This window comes from Balaenoptera ricei, chromosome 18, assembly GCF_028023285.1.
Source record: "Balaenoptera ricei isolate mBalRic1 chromosome 18, mBalRic1.hap2, whole genome shotgun sequence".
Lineage (NCBI taxonomy): Eukaryota > Metazoa > Chordata > Mammalia > Artiodactyla > Balaenopteridae > Balaenoptera > Balaenoptera ricei.
This window is the reverse complement of record NC_082656.1, coordinates 23,402,187-23,423,672: the sequence shown is the minus strand read 5'-3', so window position 1 is coordinate 23,423,672 and position 21,486 is coordinate 23,402,187. Positions and strand designations below refer to the sequence as shown.

The 21,486-nt window shown below is 43.5% G+C and overlaps 1 protein-coding gene across 7 annotated transcripts in view; it reads right to left on the bottom strand.

The window, feature by feature from the left end:
* ENOX1 (ecto-NOX disulfide-thiol exchanger 1) overlaps positions 1-21,486 on the bottom strand; it is a 612,333-nt gene that overhangs the window by 476,938 nt on the left and 113,909 nt on the right. For all 7 annotated transcript variants that reach the window (XM_059902651.1, XM_059902650.1, XM_059902643.1 and 4 more), the window contains exon 2: positions 5,690-5,755. The gene's annotated coding sequence lies outside the window, so the exon portion shown is untranslated. The remainder of the gene's footprint in view (positions 1-5,689; positions 5,756-21,486) is intronic.

The window sequence follows — 21,486 nt, the reverse complement described above, 5'->3', positions numbered from 1 at the left end:
ATTATGGTCTTTTGAGCTCAGTGGCAGCAGACTTTCAATATATTTATATGAATATTTATATAAATATATATTTATATTTCTGAATTTGTGATTGTCTCCAGATCTGCAATGGAGAAGTCTTAAATTGAATCAAGTCTTCCAGAGGCCATCTCTTAGAAAGATGCAGAGCTTCTTAATGCAATATAGGTGCTTTTACCTGTTATGTCATTTGTCACTCGCTGTCAAGACCAGGCTTAATGGCTTTCTAAGTTTCTTCTTCCCATGTTTCAGCCTTAGGGCGGTTTAACTACTTTTCAAAGTGGACCGCTTTTCTGTTCGTATCCCAGCTTTTTGTTTAATGTAATCCTTCTCCCTTCACCAACAATTATTCTGCCCTGCAAGAGTGTCATCTGGACCTTATATTAACCACTGCCTCTTCCATACGACAAGTAATCAACCCCTCGGTTCCACCTCTGTAGCAGCCTTACAAATTAAAGGAGCTCTGTTTTCCCTCCACTCTTAGCAAACATCAATGCAGCATTTATAATATGTAAGAGGCTGCACTTTGAGCACAACAGGACACGTAATAGGTATGCAGCCCGTTTCCTCAGCACCTGCCGGCCCTTCTGAGGGTGTTATAGAGCTAACCCATGAGATACGAGAGGCATGTGACACTGTGATGTGAGGAGTCCATTGAAAGTTCCCTTGCAGTGAGGAAGGGGTAAATAACTCATGAGTGGAGAAAAGTTTCATAAAGGGGATGGATTTGAGTGATGTGCTGAAGGATGGGGGGTTCTGAAGATGGAGGCTGGAAGGACAAAGGAACAAACTATGTGTGAGAAGCAAAGCAGGTGAGTGCAGCCAGGACAGATGATTTACAGAGTAAATGACCCAGCAATCCCACTACTGGGCATCTACCCGGAGGAAACCATAATTCAGAGAGAGTCATGTACCACAATGTTCATTGCAGTTCTATTTACAATAGCCAGGGCATGGAAGCAACCTAAATGTCCATCGACAGGTGAATGGATAAAGAAGATGTGGCACATATATACAATGGAATACTACTCAGCCATAAAAAGGAATGAAACTGAACTATTTGTAGTGAGGTGGATGGACCTAGAGTCTGTCATACAGAGTGAAGTAAGTCAGAAAGAGAAAAACAAATACCGTATGCTAACACATATATATATGGAATCTAAAAAAGAAAAAATGGTTCTCATGAACCTAGGGGCAGGACAGGAATAAAGACGCAGACGTAGAGAATGGACTTGAGGACACAGGGAGTGGGAAGGGTAAGCTGGGACGAAGTGAGAGAGTAACACTGACATATATACACCACCAAATGTAAAATAGATAGCTAGTGGGAAGCATCCACATAGCACAGGGAGATCAGCTCGGTGCTTTGTGACCACCTAGAGGGGTGGGATAGGGAGGGTGGGAGGGAGACGCAAGAGGGAGGGGATATGGGGATACGTGTATATGTATAGCTGATTCACTTCATTATACAGCAGCAACTAACACACCATTGTAAAGCAATTATACTCCAATAAAGATGTTAAAAAAAAGAGAGAGAGAGAGAGGGCGCTGAGCTCTTCGAGAGCCAGGTTAGGAAGCCCTGACTTCCCTCTAGCAGCAGTGAGGCTGGGAGGAGTTTGGCAGGAGATAAGCCTGTTAACACAGGCCGCCTCCTTTCAAGGTGCAGGATGAACCCGAGGCAACAGCAGGTTGCAGACCTGAGATGGAAGGAAGGCTCACAGTATGTAAGGGGAGCTTTTCCATCGATGCCTGCTTTCCCGCAGAGCCTCAGCCAGCCCTACACCCTCCCTCCCACCTCACGCTCCAGCAACACCGCCCGAAAAGCAAGCAGTACACACACACCCTGCTCCCCACACCTCCCTGCTACGCCGCCCGCCCTTTCTCCTTTAGGATGTTCTCTCTCCACCATATTGGTCCATCTGGCAAGGTTCTCATTCTTTTCAATCTCCACTCAAATGCCACCTTCTCTTTAAAGCATTTCCTGACTTCCCCAAGCCAACTTCGTTGCTCTTTTTCCTGTGTGTGAGGAGCACATAGTAGAGAGCCCCATCACAGCAACAACTTCCGCATGACCATCTCCCACCTAAACTGTAACCACCTTGACGTTATCCCCAGAGCCACTCTTGGCACATGTGAGAAGGACAATGCTTGAATGGATGAATGAGTGAATGAACAAATGAACAAACTGAGTGGTCATATAAAAAACAAAAGGAAGGAAAAGCCGCGAAAATGATGGTCATGGATGAAAAGGGGAAAAAAAAGTAAAAGTATGAAAGAATTAGAGAAAACTTGAGAGAGCTTAGTAAGAGCTAAGTGTCAGGGCAGCAAGACATGGAGAAGCATGCCGAGCTTCGGCGTCCTCTGCCCGAAGCCCTTTGCTCTTCTTCATGACTTTTATATTATCAGCTTAAAAGCTCTGAGTATAAACTTACAGATTTCAAAGAAACAAAAAAAGAACCGTCAGGAGACAGGCAGAAAAAGAACCCAAAGAGAACAAACAGTAAGATTCGTATCTTAACTTACCCGTGTGCAAACATGTTCTGAGAAAGTCTGATAGAATCTTGATTCAAAGTATAATTTCTTTAATTAAAATGTTTTCCGTGTATCATAAAAACACTCTAAAATTTCAGAGGTCTTAAAACTACCGTGTTAATTATTAACTAAAATAACATAAAAATCAGTTCCCCTTTTTTTAAAAATCATAGTTTCACAGTGAATATGCGTATTATTATCAATTCCACGAAACAGGTATATCTGAACTTTCAGAAATCTCAGATTAGAGAAATTGGAAAGTGCAAAATGGAAGAGGGGAAAAGACTTAGCAACCATAAGTTAGTTTTTAGTTTTCAAGACACTTGAGGTTTCATTTCTGGTTTATTTCTCTTTAATGGTACAGAAGTGTTAGGTACACACAAAATAACCTAGTTATTAAAATAAGATTTATTAGAACGTCATAATTGTAGCAGTGCCACTTTAGGGTACTAAACAAGCTGTTTAAGGACTGTTTAACAACCAAGATGCAATTGCTCACTGAACTCCACACATCATCATCAAAGAGCTCTTCCACCATCACTCTGATATGGTCATTGTGTGACCAAAACAAACTGTTTTACTTTTAATTTAGGCCTGTAGACATTCTCACACACCAAACGAGGGGATTCACATGGAAGTTATTATAGAAGGATAGTAAGCACTTGTAATAGAGGGTAGTCAGCACTTCAATAAGATGGAAAAGACAAGCAAGCAGTGGAGGCGCCAGGATGAAGTTATACAACCATATACGATGGCATTTGGTGGAACCATGCCTGCAGGCATCACACACACCATAAAAATTTGCCTTGTGATTCACCAGTTTTGTTAGGACTAATGTCAGCGTGAAAAAGGCTAAAATGAATTTTTATTTTCATTTTCATTTTCTACGGCCTGTCATCACCTTATAAATCCAGTGCTGTCTAGGCCAACGCTATCCCTCGGCCATGGGATGACCTGCAGCCCCACCCCCAGGAATAGGAAAGCTTCCGTGGGGTTGGGAAGCCTGGAAGTCAATTATCCCAGCCCACCTGATGTCCAGCCTTGGGGAGGCCAGGTGGGAGCCACACAGTCTGTATCTAGATGTTGGCCTGCCCACCTGCAGCACTAACCCGGGGCCTGAAATCAGTTCACAGGGTCCTGAAAGATGCCTGCTTCATTCCCAGGACCAAGTCCCCACTGGCCTTCGACCTCTCTCAGCAGGAGGCTTCCTTTTGGGACAGAAAGGTAATCCTTTCCTGGAAGTCACAGTAGATACGTCCAGAAAGCTCTACACTTGCAGGAAATAAGGGTTTTCTAAATAAACATCGCGGAGGAACGGATCATTTAAGTGCTATCTTGAGACCAGGATCCTCGCATGTTACCAATACTCAAATCTAAGCAACACGCAAAAGACCATCGCTAATAATTTCTACCCGAGGAAGCACAGAGAAGAGAGAAGACACACGGGAGCAGACCTGTTTCAGGACTGCATTTAGAGATGAGAGCTCTGGAACAGACGTTAAATTTAATAAGCGCAAAGTGATGCAGCTGGAAAGAAAGAATAGCCCGGCTAAGTATGATTTCAATGGTATTGAATTAGCTGGAAAGATATCTTGATGTCCTGATAGAGGTGGCATGTAAATTGCCAGTTCAGCCTGCCATGCAGTAGAGAAAGAGGGCCTGGCTCACAGAAAGAGCTACATTTTAGAAAGTCTACTTGCTCTTACTTTTAAAGGAAAGCTCACGTCCCGTTTATGATGTTGTTGAACTTGGACTATCCTAAAAGTAAGAGGTCGCTGAGGATAAGGGAGCAGAAGAGCTGCCCACCTCTGGTCACTGCACTTTGCTTTTGCCAAATGAATTTGACCACGGTCATTACGGTCTTTGCCATTCACTCATTCAACCAATATTAAGCAACAAGCTTTGTGCTAGTTTCTTTAGGGCAAACCAAGAGGAACGAAGTCCCCTTCCCTTAGATAGTGTTATGGGTTGAATTATGTGTGCCAAAAAGTATGTGGCAGTCTTAATTAAATGTGGCCTCATTTAGATGTAGAATCTATGCAGATGGTCAAATTATGATGAAGTCGTTAAAGGAGTCCCTAATCCAATATGACAGGTGTCTTCAAAAGGGCAGAAATTTGAACACAGGGATAAACAATGCAAAGACACAGGAAGAAGATGGCCGTTCATAGGCCAAGGAACACCTGAGGCTACCAGAAGCTAGGAGAAAGGCATGGACCATATTCTCCCTCACAACCCTCAGAAAGAACCAAGCCTGCTGACACCTTGATTTCGGATTTCTAGACTCCAGAACCATGAGATGATAAGTGTCTGTCATTTAAGCCACCCAGTTTGTGTTCCTTTGTTACAGCTTCCAGAGAAAACTAATACAGACTGGGTCACAAAAGAAGCAAGGCCGATGACAAAATTGCCATGGTCAATGGAACTCCTGTGTGGGTCTATCCACAGATGGTTTGATTCAATTAACAGGGCCAGGTTCAGTCAATGGACCAGAGATCAACACCATCTACGTCCGTTCCATAAAGACCATCAAAGAAAGAGATGGTTTATATCCTATACAGAGGCTGACCCAATGTTTAATACTCTAAAAAGATGATTAGAAAGAAAGAAGCCATAAAGGTTAACGGAAAATTAATCTTGGTGACCTACTGGGGCAAATCAAAGTTGTGGGACATACATTTATTTAAAAGGAAAATGCAAAGAATCTTTAGAAGGGCAACTTCAGGTAAGGGGACAGAGATAAGACTTTAACTAGAAGAGTCTTCAGTATTCACCTATTTACATCAATGTTGAAAAGATCAAAGCCTTCTGATAAGGTAATAAAGATGAACAATAGCAATAACTCTATGTTAACACTGTAGAAGATGGAAAGAGAGTCCAGGTGACCAGTCCTGTTTCCTCCCTGGATGTCTACAGAGTCCCTGTTGTAGGTACTCTGAGATGCTCCCCAAATGCACATTAGTTCACTGAGACCACCCATGACTGGCCCTCTGCACCCCGGTATAAGTGAGTAAAACGCACACAAGAGAATGATGTCAACTGAATGTCAGCTTAATCAAAGCTGCATCACTTCTCATACAGTGACAAGCAACCTGCCAGTGGCCGTGCTCGTCGCTTGCTGTACCCACCATCCCTTTACCTGAACATGGTGAGCGCTCTCTCCTCCACGGTTTATAAGGATGGCATCATGCTGGCTGCAAAGGACCTGTAAAATAAAGGCAGCCGTGTTAGAGAAAACGTCCAACAGCAAACTCAGAGAGCTGTTGGAATATACAAAAGCAGATGCAAGGTTTCGCTTGCAAAGTTCTGTCCATCTTCCAAAGAATATTTCTGCTTTAAAAGTCGTCCTTGTTGCTAAAGTAGCTACACCAGGGCTGGGGTCAGGGCCAGGGCTCCCCAAATCTGGAAAAGCCTACATAAATCAAGCTGTATATTAGTTAAGGGCAGTACAACCTAGAGTATCATTTGAAAGCAGTTTTGGGGGGCTGATCAGTACAGGGTTACTCTTTTTAAGTGTAGGAAAGACTTCCTGCAAATTTCCAAGTTGACATAAGGGTTAGATATTTCTACGTTTTCTCTTAGGAAGTCTGTGGTTCCTCAAACTATAAAAATGCATCTACATATTTCCATAGAATAAATCCCAACTTTATTTACTAGAAAGTATTTTAAAATCGTGTTACTCGAGTCAGGTCTACAGACCACTAACATCAGCATCACCAGGGAGCCTGAAATGCTAAAACCTCCTGAAACAGAATCTGTATTTTCACAGGATCCTCGAGTGATTCCTATGCACATTCATGTCTGAGAAGCATGGTTTTGAAGCTCCTTATCTATCTGACCTGCAATTACTAGAATCACAAGAAATAGGTTGCCTGAAACTTCAAGACTGTCCTCTGGTGTCCAGAAGTTAATGGAATCACAGTGCCTTTATTATAGCTGAATAAAGTCCCCAGAAATCCCTTACTGCTGGCTAAGTCAACTTTTCTCTTCCAGAATACATGGGCTAATTGTACACTTATACCTAAAGCATAGTTGATTCTAGAAGACTATTGTTTTACACTTACAAAAACAGCACCATAGCCATTCATTCATTCCATAAGCAGTTACTGAACATCTATTTAGATGCTCCATGATATCCAACATTGGGTCAAGAGCCCAAAGTGTAGGGGAAGAACAGAAATTACAATAGGAATGGGAGCTCTAATAGGGAAAGGTTGGCACCAGAAGCCAGGGTGCAGAGGAGGGCACTGGTGCACACTTAGAAAGCACCTGACCCAGACCTGGGACACTGCGAGGGCTTCCTGAGCTGAGGTTCGAAAAAAGAAGAGGAAAGATGTTTCAAGAAGCAGCCCACCTGTAGGCGCAGTGAGTGTGGTGCTGGGTTAGGGCAAGTACCCAGCCCAGCGATGAAGGAGTCAACTACCTTTACTTAGAAAAAATATTGGATTGTGACTGTATAGAGTTGTTTTTCCCAACTGCTTTGAATATTTGTATGCACGCGCTCTAAAGGCGGCAGCCGTTAGGAACATTTTTTCCCCTTCAGCTCCCCTACCTGTAGACAAGGAGGAATGGCAGACATCAAATGCAAGCAGCACTGACTCAGAAGTCTGCTGAACACTGCAAGGGGGCAGGGACAACAGAACTGAGTCTCCGCATCTGCTCTCTGATCACACAGAGTCACAGAGTCAATGCAGCTGCAACCAGCAATACAGGGACCATAAAGAGAATGGCATTAAAGTTAATACAGGGGCTTCCCTGGTGGCGCAGTGGTTGAGAATCTGCCTGCCAATGCAGGGCACACGGGTTCGAGCCCTGGTCCCGGAGGATCCCACGTGCCGCGGAGCAGCTGGGCCTGTGAGCCACAATTACTGAGCCTGCGCGTCTGGAGCCTGTGCTCCGCAACAAGAGAGGCCGCGATAGTGAGAGGCCCGCGCACTGCGATGAAGAGTGGCCCCCACTTGCCACAACTGGAGGAAGCCCTCGCACAGAAACGAAGACCCAACGCAGCCATAAATAAATAAATAAATAAAATTTAAAAAAAAAAAAAAAAAAAAAAAAAAAAGTTAATACAAAAGTCAGGAAACTGTCTTCAGGGAGGGACACTGGCTCTTTGGCTGCTGCATCGCTGGGAGCAATTGAAGGCTCTCGGTGAGACCACAGTGTGCATGCCCCTCTCTGTGCCTGTCTCCTCTCCCTACATTTAAGTAGTCCTTATCCTGCCTCCTTCCCCCTCACTTCCTCTGACTCATTCTCCTTCTCCCTTACCACCTCCAAGTGCCCTCCCATCTCTAATTCAACTCTCTTCTTCTCCTTTTCAATCCGCCTGCTTTCTCACCCCCTCCTGCTATGAGAAGAAGGAGATGAGGGAGAGAAGCGAGGATAACAGAGCATCTTTCTACCTTTCCCCCCTTGACCTCTTTTCCCTGTTCCTCACTAATGTGCCCATACTTCTTTCCCCTCTTCTACGCTCTCTCCTTTCCCAGAGTCGAACCTCTGTTATCAGTGTGTAGCCAGACCTCCCAGGCACAGAGCTTGGAAATTATAGGAAAATTGCTGGGCTCGTCTGCTGTCCCATCGTCACACTTGGAGTTCGCAGATTCTCCCAACCTGCTGCCAGGTCAACAGTTGAGAAGGCAAAAAAAACAAACTTTAGGGACTTCCCTGGCGGCACAGTGGTTAAGAATCCGCCTGCCAATTCAGGGGACACGGGTTCGATCCCTGGTCCAGGAAGATCCCACATGCCACGGAGCAACTAAGCCCGTGCGCCACAACTACTGAGCCTGCGCTCTAGAGCCCGCAAGCCACAATTACTGAGCCTGCTCACCACAGCTACATAAGCCTGCACACCTAGAGCCCGTGCTCCACAACAAGAGAAGCCACCGCACTGAGAGGCCCGCGCACCGCAACGAAGAGTAGCCCCCGTTCGCCGCAACTAGAGAAAGCCCGTGCGCAGCAATGAAGACCCAACGCAGCCAAAAACAAATAAATAAATTTATTTTTAAAAAAACTTTATAAATGTAGTAAGCTAGCATTTTCTTAGCAGTTTTTAAAATGTAGAACAATGCTGGGCTATTCAGCTGCTGTGCTCAAAGGGTACCGAGACGTAAAATATACTAGGCAAAAGGATTTCATCCTATCTCTGTTTTTTCCTAAGGACGCTCCCTTCAACCCACCATGAATCCAACCCTTTCCTTAGTGTTCGTCTTACCCCTCTTTGTGCCGATCCCCCAAACCCTCCTGGAATGACTGAAATGGGCCTCATTACAGGCAGGAGTTACCAGAGTGCTTCCTGACAAAGACACAATGCAGCACACAAAAAGGCTCATTTAACGCCCCATCAGGAAGCCTTACAAGTTACAGCTTAATAAATATACGAAGATTATTATAATACAGAAAATGTCTGGTACCACCACTTCCTGCATGAAATGCACTTACAGAGTACTCTACAGAGTCGGCTGTGATATGGCAATCTCACACATACTCTTTGAATTACAGAAAAGCAATTTGGCTTTCTTTAGGTATTTTACTCTTATTTTCACCCCTGTGAACGATCAGCAAAACTCTGTAGACAAATCTGCTTTGCTCACCCTTTTATCCCAGCGCCTAGATGTAGTATGTGCCCCTGGCATATAGTATATGCTCCCCAAATGTATGATGAATGAATGAGTTAATTAATCAAAGAATCAACTGACCAATCAGTATTAGCCTAAGACACAACAGAATTAAGCAGCTGGAGGGAAATACTATGGCACACGGATGCACTTTGAAAATTTCCCCTAGGCTTTTGGCAGTGGCACCTAATCATAAGGTAAACACAGGGCTGTGGATGTAACTCACCTCCAAGAAGTAGAAAGGGCAGAGGGGCTGACTGGGCAGGGATACTGAGTGGTCAGATGTGACAACTAACATTCTAATAGCAAATGAGCAAACAGAAAAACTCTAGAGAACAGACAAAAGTTCTCCAAAAAAAAATACAGTAGCCTGGGATAAATTAGTCAGTCCCTCCATTTGTTCCCATGATACTTTGTCCAGACCCTAAAATTACTGATGCTCTCATCACACCTTTACACTTCTTCAACAGTTCCGAGTCAAACTAGGAAGTAAGGACCTGATCATAGCTCACCAAGATTTCGTAGGCAAGCCAAGAAGGCTCCAGAACGGATTCGCTCTGTAGACCAGGAAAGGGAATGCAATCCTATCTTGGAAAAGGGAAAGAGGAGACACGACAGGTGGAGCTAGGTCTAAATAGAACCCCAAGGGGTCCTGCCTCTCTGGATTCATGTCAGAATTCAGGGACCAGGTTAGCAGTTCCCCGAAACAGGGATGCAAGTCACTCCATATCAACCAACCAAGAATTAGAGCAGAGCTGGCTTAGCCAGCAGTGTAATTTGTTATATCTGGCTCTGAATCTCTTAAAAATGTATTTCATCAACAGTATATAATCAATAGTATTTCTAAAATCAGCATGTACTTTCTTTGTGTTCAAAAATCATGAGTGTTTCTTTTTAACGTTAACAACATTAACACCATGAAAACCATTGGGCTGAGATGGTCACCCCTCCAGAAAAGGCCTCTTCAGAAACCCATCCAATTTTCATGTAGAAAGAGCCTCCTATGTTAACTTTCAACTCCACTGCCCCCTCCGACCTGAAACAGTTTTAACGAAAGCCCTGCACTCACATCTGAAAAGAAGGATTTGCCTCTTGAGGAAAAAACTTTGACAACTCTAGGACACATGTATTTTAATTTAAATCTGACCCAGAGTAAAGTACCTCAATGACCCATCAATGGAAAAAGAAAAAATATCTTTAAACAATCCCTAGATGTTACTTAACATTACCACATCTGCATATCATGAGACCTAGATTTGTTACCATTCAACAGACAGTGCTTTCTAATAATAAGGAATAGAGGAAAAGATAGCATGTTTTAATCTTTCGTCCCCTTAAGTTTCAGTTTGAGGTTTCTGGCAATATAGTTTCCTAGCTATATATGGACCACAGACAGCTCTACGATTTCAGTGTTACCTATACAACATTATAAATATTTAGAGGAAGAAAAATAGTTGTATTTGCCATCTGTATCCACTCCCTAAAGCTCTACAGCTATGTTTTTGCACTGGTCACCACCCAAAGCCAGTTCTGAGTGCCAGCTCCACCTGTGATTCACACAATTCCTTTTCCAGATCAACTCCCTGTTCAGTTTACCAGCACCTCAACATTTGTGGATTTCTTCTAATCTCACCTCAATAAGCGACTGCTTATGGGAGGATAAAAACCCACTTCTTCCCACAACATTTGGGTGCATGTGTGTATTTGAGTGTTTGTCTCTCATATGATTTCCAAGTGAGAACTCAAGGTCAAGTAGACAAATAGTGCGTACACAACAAGAGTTACCACATGAAAACAGATCAAGGAAGGGGGGGCCCCCTCCCATCACTTCCACTACATCCCTGAAAGATATGATCCAGATAACCCCCTTCCCAGCCCCTAGATCCAGCCAACCCCTCCATTAAGCAGACCTTCCTGAGAGAGGGGTCTGGGTGAACGCCACTGTAAGAGACGGCCACATATTTCCACAGTTTATGAGGATAAAGCAATTACAGCTTCAGCCATTCATGAATAAAGCCTCTTTAACATTTTAATGAGAACATTAAACTCAGCTGCACTTGGTTTGGTCTCCCTAGAAAGTCTGTTAGGTTGAAGAAAGTTTCTTCAAGAAGCAGTAATGAAATTGTAGGTCTCTCTGTGCCGCCAGGGCATGACCGGGCCACAAACACGGGCTGCCTGATGTCTCTCCTGAATGAGCCCATATATTCTGGTAAGGCTACCGTTTGGTAAATGAGAAGAGGCACTTGGAGAAATACCTTCCTCTCTGCAGTATTTGTGGGCTTGTGTGTGCTCACTCATTTTATATCTGACTTGTCTCCTAATTCGTTTTTAATGTTATACACAGCTTGGAGTACAATGTGTGACTCAATAAATGTAAAATTATACTTTTCCGCTATTTTCCCTTAATCATTTTCTACCGCCTCTGTTCTCTCTTGCACAAGGCTCCCAACTGCCGCTTGCCTGGAGGCCCATTCAATTCAGCAGACAACCAAGAGAGCTTCAGAAGCCGAAGGTGAACAAGAAATAATTCTCAGACTCGGTGACTTAACATGAATGTCTGCCTCTTCCTCCGAACAAAACCTGGAGCAGTGTGAATGAAAGAGTTTGTCACCTTGAAGACCAACTAGGAGAGAAGAGTAAAGCTAAAGCAGGTTCATCTATTGAAGGTCACTGATGCATTCAACTCTCCCAACATTTACTGAGCATCTGCTATGCACTAAGAACTGTTCTAGACGCTGGGGCACAACCAGGAGTGAGGCAGACAAGACTTTCACTCTCACAGAGCTTGAAATCTTGCGGGAGAGACAGGCAGTAAACAATAAAAGAAAATGTCAGAGGGTAACAAGTGCTAGAAAGAACCTGCAAGAAGGTGATGTGACAAGAGAGGTTAGTTAAAGGGGGGACAGGAAAAGGTGAGGAGAGCAAAAAGCTAAAGCAAAATCCTTAACGTCATGGAAAGACAGGAAGAATCTCCAATGCATATCACTAAGTGAAAGAAGCTATTCTGAAAAGGCGACACACTGTATGATTCCAAGTGTATGACATTCTAGGAAAGGCAAAACTACGGAGACAGTTAAAAGATCAGTGGTTGCCAGGGATGAGAAGAGGGAGAGAAGAATAGGATTTGAAATATGCTTTGAAAGAAGAGCTGACAGGATTGGTGATGGATAGACTGGAAATGAGAGATGAGGGAGAAAGAGAAGTCAAAGATGATTTCTGCATAAGAAGAGAGACCATTCCCCGAGAGAGGGAAGACCCTTGGGAAACGACCTATGAAGACCACACAAGGTGCCATGTGGAGCCCTAAGGAAGCAGTGGGGGTCCGAGTTCACCAAGGGAACTCAAGGTCAACTTGCTTGACCTCTGCCTTAATGTGAGTAGCAGATGTGTGCATGTGTGTGATACATACACTCACATACGTGGATATATGCAAATATGTGTCATGCTTAATAGATGGGTTTTGCAATTCAAAGCAAATCTGAGATCATTTCAACAATCTTTCAAGGAATAAAGAGAAAGAGTTGTGTTATTGTTGTTGTTTCCATTAACGTGCAAGGAAGCTGAGGGCAAATAGGGGGAAGAGTCTTTCTGGAGGTCACACAGCAAGGGGTCAGCAGAGCTGAAACAAGGAACCAGGCTTCCCTGCAGGAGTTCACACCACGCATCACACCCTCTGAAAATCATCCGGACCGTTCAGGGCACCCGCGAGCACCACACTTCATGAGGGAACACGCACCCCGGATGAGGGAAGGGTGGGGTTGATGCGGCCTCCTTTCCTATAGCGAGCTCATCCCGTCTGGATGCTATTGAAATCATCCATAAAATGTGGCTGACAAATCTAAGAAATCAATAACATGAAAGCAAACCTCACAGAGAGCAAATCAAATATTCAAGTGCAACGGGACACTGATTTTTAAGAAGCAAGGAGGCGCTTTTTTTTTTTTTAATTTTATTTATTTATTTATTTATGGCTGTGTTGGGTCTTCGTTTCTGTGCGAGGGCTTTCTCCAGTTGCGGCAAGTGGGGGCCACTCTTCATTGCGGTGCACGGGCCTCTCACTATTGCGGCCTCTCTTGTTGCGGAGCACAGGCTCCAGACGCGCAGGCTCAGTAGTTATGGCTCACGGGCCCAGTTGCTCCGCGGCATGTGGGATCCTCCCAGACCAGGGCTCGAACCCGTGTCCCCTGCATTGGCAGGCAGATTCTCAACCACTGTGCCTCCAGGCAAGCCCGGGACACTGATTTTTAAACAGACATGTTAATTATGAACAACACGGCCTCTCAGGCACTAGCCCTTCAGAAACCTCCTCAGGGATACACATAAGGAGCTTCCTCAGAAATGGAAGAAGGTGGCCTAACGCCACCTCTTCATACACCTCCCCAGGACCTCCTCCCCTGTGCCTTAGGTTTCCCGAAGAACACCCAAAGCACTAAACACATTTTAGGAAAAGGGAAAACCAGAGTTGACAGGTCAGGTTTTTGCAATATTATTTAAAGGAGTAAAATTCAACTGGATGAAATCACCACTAAAACCATTCCGGTGATGTTTGAAGAAGACAGGGGGCAGGCCCGGGAGGAGTGGGCACGCTATCTTGTCTGCATGCCACCTCTACATGGCTTCCAAATAGACTCTCCTCTTCCATCTACCCGGCTCTCCCTCATCATCCACCAGGCTCTCCCTCATCATCCACCAGGCTCTCCCTCAGAAGCTGCGAGGCCTCCCACCTCGACGTTTTGAAGTCTGGAAGGGAAACAAAGAGGGGCTGTCTGCCTCTGTGTTTCCCGCTGTGAGTCATACACTCCCTGCTCTTACTGAATGTAGGGTGTTTGTTTTCTTGTTGATTTGCAGACTTCCTCTCTGCTGCTCCTCTCTAATAATGTGTTGCCAAAGGACCTCTACAATGGCAGGCACAGGCCGGCTGATGGACAAGACCACAGCAAGTGGTACCCACAGTAATGACTGAGAGCGCCCAAAGGAGGCGGCTCGGGAGAAAGGAGTTTTGAGACGCTTCGTCAGCTGCACCCTGTCCTCCTAGCTGGAGATTGAGAAAATCATTTGTCAGCGTTAAAACCACATGTAAAGATGGGAATCACTCCCCCTACAACATTGATTTTCTTACCGAATGCTTTCACAGAGGCACATAGGACTGACGGGCTCTCTGCACACACAGAGGAGAGTGGACACCTGCCCTATTGTTAGATAGATGCTCAGGCAGCTCACTCCCTGAAACTACACACAGGCTCCCATTCACATCAATATCCTCCACCAGGCCCTATCTCCCTGTCAGCTCTGCCCTACAGAATCCTTTGTCCTGCTTGTACACATCATTTTCCCTAACTCTGTCTTCTCCTATCAGTAAAGTTTTCTTGCTTTTTTGGTAGTGTGGTTATTGAGATTTGCAAAGAGAGTTCAGGAAAGACAGATGGCAAGAAGAAAGGCAAACTGGGGATAATTCACAGGGGACTTGATTCAGAGAGTCTGCTCCTAGGAAAAGCGTAGTCAGCGAGCAAGATGGGCCGATGGTGGGAGGCCTGGAGGGCAGACGGGCACACAAGTAGGAATGACCAGAAGCAAGCAGTGCATTAGAAACCAGGGGGGCATTCGAAGCAGTGGGCTTTCGACACCACTATGAGACATCTTAGAGGCAACCCTAGAGGCTGGAAGCAGAAGGTTGCAGGATGCCAGCGGTACCTGCCACTAGAAATGGCTAGGAACGGAGTAGGCAAAAATAAGGCAAATGCTCACACTTTTGTCCCTTTATAGTCATAACGATCCCTCTGTACAGCCCTATTTCTTGTCTTTCCTTCACAGCTTGGGTCCAATGTCAAACGCTCTTTTATCCTCACAAGACACCTGAGACCCTGGCCAGACAATTATCAGAGTGATGATCCTATCTTTACACAATTAAATGCTACAGCTTTCTTTGCCAAGCATTTTTCACATATACTGTGTCTTTTCATTCCCATAACACTATGTGACAGAAACACTATTAAATCAGTAAATCCAGGCTCAAAGAGATTTAAAAATTTTGCACAATGCCACCCAAGTGAAAGAGCCTTCATTCAAACCCAGATCTTGTGGCTTGAGAGCCTGTGCTTCCTAGAACACGCTGTTAGTATATTTCTTGTTCCCTAACTCTATGTGCTATAAATTTCACCGATCTAGGCTTCACCAATTCAGAGCTGCCGAGGCGATAAACCACCATCAAGTGATACCCCACTTACTTGGAATCTGGGAGGTGCTACAATAAATGTGCATCCAATATCGTACAGGGTGCCGGATGAGGAAGCTACCAACCTAAATGTGGAGAAAAAGAAAGCTTGCCTTTGTTTAGTCATGAGGCCTACATCACCAACTTAGCACCAATATGCAATTAAAAAATTAATTAGCTAACTACAAATGATTTAATTCTGTTCTCACGGCTAATCAATGTTTTTTAAAATTCAAAAAAATAATTCCCCCACATATAAGAGGTATAATCTTAAAGTAGTAGCACTGAGTCTATAGGCTAAACTTAAAAACCATCACGGTCATATAGTTTTGTCATGAACTTTTATTATTTATTATATTATCCCGTAGCTCAAATTACTATTAATTCATATCTGCACCTCCTTAAAGAGTCCAGCATAAAGCTGGTCTCCAGATACTTGCTGAATGGATGGATGGATACATAAATGAACGAATGCATGTGTCCATCAAGCTACACTCCATGCCAGTGGAAGAGGGAAATGCCACTTGCTTCAAGGACAATGGACCAAGCCACAGAGACACAGATCCAAATCCTGCTGTTTACCAACTATGTCATCATGGGCAAATTAACTCCCTCCTTGATTCTGAGCTTCCTCATCGGCATATGGGGATGACAGAGTGCCACACAGAACTGGGGTGAGGATCAAATGAAGTCACAGACTTGGCACACTGCCTGGGATGCAGAAGTTGCTGTAGCTTATTTATTTCCCCCTCTCTCTCCCGCATTTAGCGTGACCTCTTTCATCCCAACCTTCATAATGGTGCTTCAGTACACAAAACCCTGCTGTAAAGTTAATGGCCAAACATCAAATTTATTTACAGTGATGACCAATGTCCCCTCCACTAACATCAAACTTATTTATTCATGGTCTAGAGACAAGCTGTTATGCATAAAAGGTGTTCAACAGATTTCGATGACTAAATGTTTTGAGGACTAAAATGAGTAAATGTCCCAGAGAAGTGAAGCTCATCCATACTCTTTATATTTGAAAGCTAAAATGTAATGTATACTTAACCACTTTGCTAAAAGAACAGGTCGAAAGAACTTTAACTTTTTCTTGACTCGGGGCTGTCAACATGAATTTAAGTTTTAGCACTGGAATAAGAAGTTACAGGGATTTCCCTGGTGGTCCAGGGGTATAGAATCTGCCTTCCAATGCAGGGGACACGGGTTCGATTCCTGGTCAGGGAACTAAGATCCCACGTGCAGCAGGGCAACTAAGCCCGTGCGCCGCAACTACTGGGCCGACACACTCTAGAGCCCGTGTGCCACAACTAGAGAGAGAAAACCCGCACACCACAACTAGAGAGAAGCCTGCGCGCCATAACGAAAGATCCCGCGTGCCGCAACTAACACCCGACGCAGCCAATAAATAAATAAATAATAAATAAATAAATAAATAAATAAGTTATAATTCCTTGTACGCTTTTTAAGTCAGTAGATTTGCTAACACTAAATGTTCCCAGATTTCGACACTGTGGTCACAGCTTTCATTTCTTCCTGTGGTCAGCGGCTTCATCCCCTGGAGGGCATGAGACACTGGGGAATTAACAAGACAAAGTCCCCGTCATCGTCAATATATGTATATGTGTAGCTGATTCACTGTGTTATTAAGCAGAAACTAACACACCATTGTAAAGCAATTATACTCCAATAAAGATGTTAAAAAAAAAAAAGAGTTTATCAGGACTCATTCTCAGATATTTCTCATCTGTGGCCTCATGACACATATGTTTGGTAAGAGCTTGAAGGAGGGCCTGTATCCTTCCTAGACCAAGGAGGACTGCTCTACCCCTAATGTCTTCCACATATGAGGCACTCAACAAATACTTATAAAGTAAATTAATAGGGTAAATAGTATGCAACCTTTGTAATTATCATTTTCTATGTGAAGACTTTATTCTAATCCATGACCAGGTCCCTTAGTTGTTTGAGGCTGTACTTTTTCATCTGCAAAATAAGGCAGCTGGGTTAAAGGATCTCTAAGATCCCTTCCAACATTAATCTTCCATGATCCTATACTTCTAGGCACCTGTGTATGTTCCAGATGATAGAGCTGCTGGAAATCCGACTACCAGGTAAGTGAGACCTTAGAGGACATAATGAATAAACAATGCATCCTTCACCCTCTAATACAGACATCTTCACAAGAAGATATTATCCTTGTACCATGGCAACAAATATAAAAAGAATGAGCTCTCTTATTTCTCTCACCCCTAACGTCATACATAAGAGTAAAAAGATTGACCTTGGCATGTAAACATATTGATCCATTTTTTTCCCCCCGTATCAAATGTTCGTAAGTGAAAAACTAGTATATCTCCAAAGTCAACTGCATTCAGGCAAATAAAACCTTAAAGGAATTTTTTTTTTCTCACAACTAAATCTAGTGCTTTCATTGACGCTCTGTTCCCAGCTATTTCTTGGTTCATATATTAACTTATCAGCTACATTTGTTTAAATGATACTACAGTTTCACTGTTTGCACAGAAATATAATTCAACTCCTTTAAACTAGTCTAACTTTCTTAAAACTGAAACTTCTAAATTAAAAAATTCACACAAACAGGAAGCAGATACTTTCAAATGCCAAGTCAAAGATTTGTCAACACAAATCTCTGCACAGCTGGGAGGGCACTTATGGGCACAGCTTCTCCCCTGGAGACAGAGGACGCCTTGGACAGCTTTCTCTCCCAGGTAAGAGGTAGGACGGTACACCTGTAAGTCCATCCTACACGAATTCAAAGTATACTTTCCTCCAGCGTTGTACCAAATCTCAAGGGAATGGGAAAAATGAATAAAACATATCATCTCTGCCTCAGAGGAGATGCATCTAGGCCAAGTGAATGAAAACGGCGACACTGGCAAACAACTGCCTGGGATCGGAGGCTAGCTTTGCCATAATTAGCTGGAAACCGTGGGCAAGTTACTTAACCTTTCTGATCCAGCGTCCTCATCTGCATAGTAGTGCTAGTAACAGGACCTACCTCATTAGTGCTGTTAGGGGGAGTAACTACGTTACTGCTCTTCCTGGCACACAGTAAGCACTCAACGTTAGTACCTGTATCGTGATTATCACCATTATGAACAGACAACCCATGAGTTGAAAATTTTCACTGTTTTTATTTAGCAAAATTGAAGCTATAACAGATCCTAGGAAATAAAAGGAAAAAACAAAGTGGAAAATTATTTTTCCAACAAGTTTCATTTTTCTTGTGTCTTCCTGACAAATCCTAACCACATCTATTCCTCAGAGAGATGTAAAGATGGTGGTGGGTAGGGGTGTAGAGAAAGATGTAAGGAAATATGGAACAGAGAGAAAAAGAGAAGATAAGAGGGGGCAGGCAAGAGGAGCATTCCTGAGTTACCTAAAACCATCAGGTAGACGGGAGCTGAACAAAGATGGAGAGAACCTTTGTTGCAGCCTTGCCCTGGCTTGTTTCCTTCTCTACCCAGAAAATCCTTCCTCAAGCACTGAACTACCATACTTATCTTTTCCTCACCACTCTGTGCTTTTCTTTCCACTGTTTACACCTTTGTTTTATCGAATATTAGGTGCAGAAAGAGCCTTAGTAGTCACCTAATCCAGTTCCCTTATTTCATACGTGAGAAACACTGAGGGCCAATAAGACCAAGTCATTTACCCGGGGCGGGACAGCCTGGCAATGGCACGGGCAACATTAACATAGGAATCCCGGTGCCCCTGGTCTGTGCTGTCTCCCTGAGGACAATAAAACGAGGACATTTACCCACATGGAGTCTGGCTGGCCCTTATCCCATCTGGCAGATATATAAGTTTTTTATCTTGGGAAGAAAATCTTGAGAAATATTCCTAAATGAATTAACAAGAAGCTTACTGTTTTTAATTCAATAAACATGTTTTATTATTAACTTCATTGCCTGCTAAGCCTGAAATTAGGTTTTTCTATGCTTGGGCAGGTCCTCCTTCACCAATAACAGAACAATCAGATTTCAATTAAACAGATATTCTCACTTGGGCCATACACACACACACACACACACACACACACACACACACACACACACCCCCAAAGAGGCATTTAATCAAAGCACAGTTTGAGCCCATTCTTGTTGTTACTCTTCCTGCCTGTGTTTAAGAGAAGTAGATGTCAAATGTTACAAGATAAGGCTCTCTGAATACAGAGACTTCAAATCATTTATCTTCCAAAGTAGGAACAATTTCTTTGCTATTACTTCCTATGCTATTTCTAATCCAATAACAAAAGGCAGCCTAACCGCTGTACTCAACAAGCTTTTGTATCTGGCTTCTCCGAGTGCCCTCGGTATGCTTTGCCCAAACCAGGTCAATAGTCTCCTAAAGCCTTGACTTCCCTTCTTCCTAGCTTTCAGTTCCACAGTGGAAGACTCACACTGCGAAACCAGAGTCTTTTAGTACCGTTTAATAATATATACTTAAAAATAAACACTGTAAGTATGTTTTTCCGTTGTGGTTATAGCTCAGATCCTTAAGTGTTAAGAATCGGGCTAAAACGTTTTGAAGCAAGAAGAAGCCCCTGGTTTGCTTACACTCTCCCCCTTTCCCTTTCCCTGCTGTGAGGGTGGCTTCTTTCTCATTTGCTTCACTACGTGGGGTTTCAAAGCTGTGACCTCACTGTGATTAAGGAAGAGACTTTGGCCATCTTCTCACATTGTTTAGACTATAGGAACATCTGAATCTGGGCCACTAATAATAACTCAGCTCTGTTGCCTAAAGAAGTGTTTACTTTTAGTAGACTAGACCCACATAAAGCCTATTTATTAGAACTGTGCTTGGTAAGTGTTGTTTACATGGATTATACTCTACTACTACTAATATGTGCTTTGTTTTTCTTATTCTCTTTATTTTTCTTTCACAGTCGATATAGGCTGGCCACCAACGGTGGTGGTCCTAGTGGCTGCCATTCTCATTCATATGAATCCAATAATAGGAAAAGCAGAACTCAACATTGCAAAAACAAGTGTGGAAATCAAACACTGAAGCTTGGGAAGAGTTGAGCCCAAAATTTGAAAGTTTCTAAGAAAGAAAAAAAAAAGTTGCTGCATCCTCCTACCCTGCCTGCCAACTAGCAGTGGCAGTTCAGTCTCTCCAGATGCCTCTCAAAAAAAGAAGCACCACAAATGTAACAGGAGCTGAGATCCTGGGGGAAGCAATTAGATTTAAGCCGTTTTCAAAATTCTGTAAAAAAAAAAAAAAAAATGAAATCGGAAAAAAACCTCCACACCTGGCACTTGACATTTTTACATGTTCTGCTTAGCGCCTGTGGAATAACCCTCATATAATGACTAGTTGTCACGTTTATAAAATAAACCTCGGGTTTTTAATGTAATAGAATAGAACCACTAGGCTAGGAAAACAAACCACTTCAGAGGAAGAATGCGGCACATCACATGTAAACCTCATCCTCTGTCTTTAGAATATCAGCCAAAACATGAGAAATTAGGCCAAGGTCAATGGCAGATAATTGCAGAGAAGTTCTCCTCCAATAGCTGGCTGTGTAATACTATAAGCTTCCTGCAACTGTCTAGCAAAGCCAGGGTGGGGACAGTCCTATAAGGCAAGAGGAATTTTTAGATCCTGCCTCCACCCCTCCAATACAAGCTCCTCAGTGGCCCTTTGATAAGTGATGACAGGAGAAGCTGGGATGGGAAAGAGGAGCAGCTTCAGAAAGGACAGCAAGTGTCTCCTCAGGTGCAGAAGCAGGTCTGGGTTTCAGCTGATGGTAGGAACCAAGCACCTGGGGTCCCATGCCTCCTAGAGTTCACCACACTAATTTGATGCCTATTTGTGAGTCAGGTATAACCTTTCTTAATTAGATGCACAGCTGACATGTCAAAGACAACAGAACCAGGCAAAAAGATAGTAAGGCTTATACAAAACCAACTTCAGTTGGGTTTCTGAGATGGTTTCTCTTCACTCTAGGATGAAGTGGCCACAGATCTATCTCCAGAGATGATTTTGTAAAAGCAACCACTCTACCCCTCAGGCCCTCACTCACTCCTTCACCCTGTCTTAAATATGGCATCAAAGTAACGGGGTCCAAGAAGTGAAGAAAGA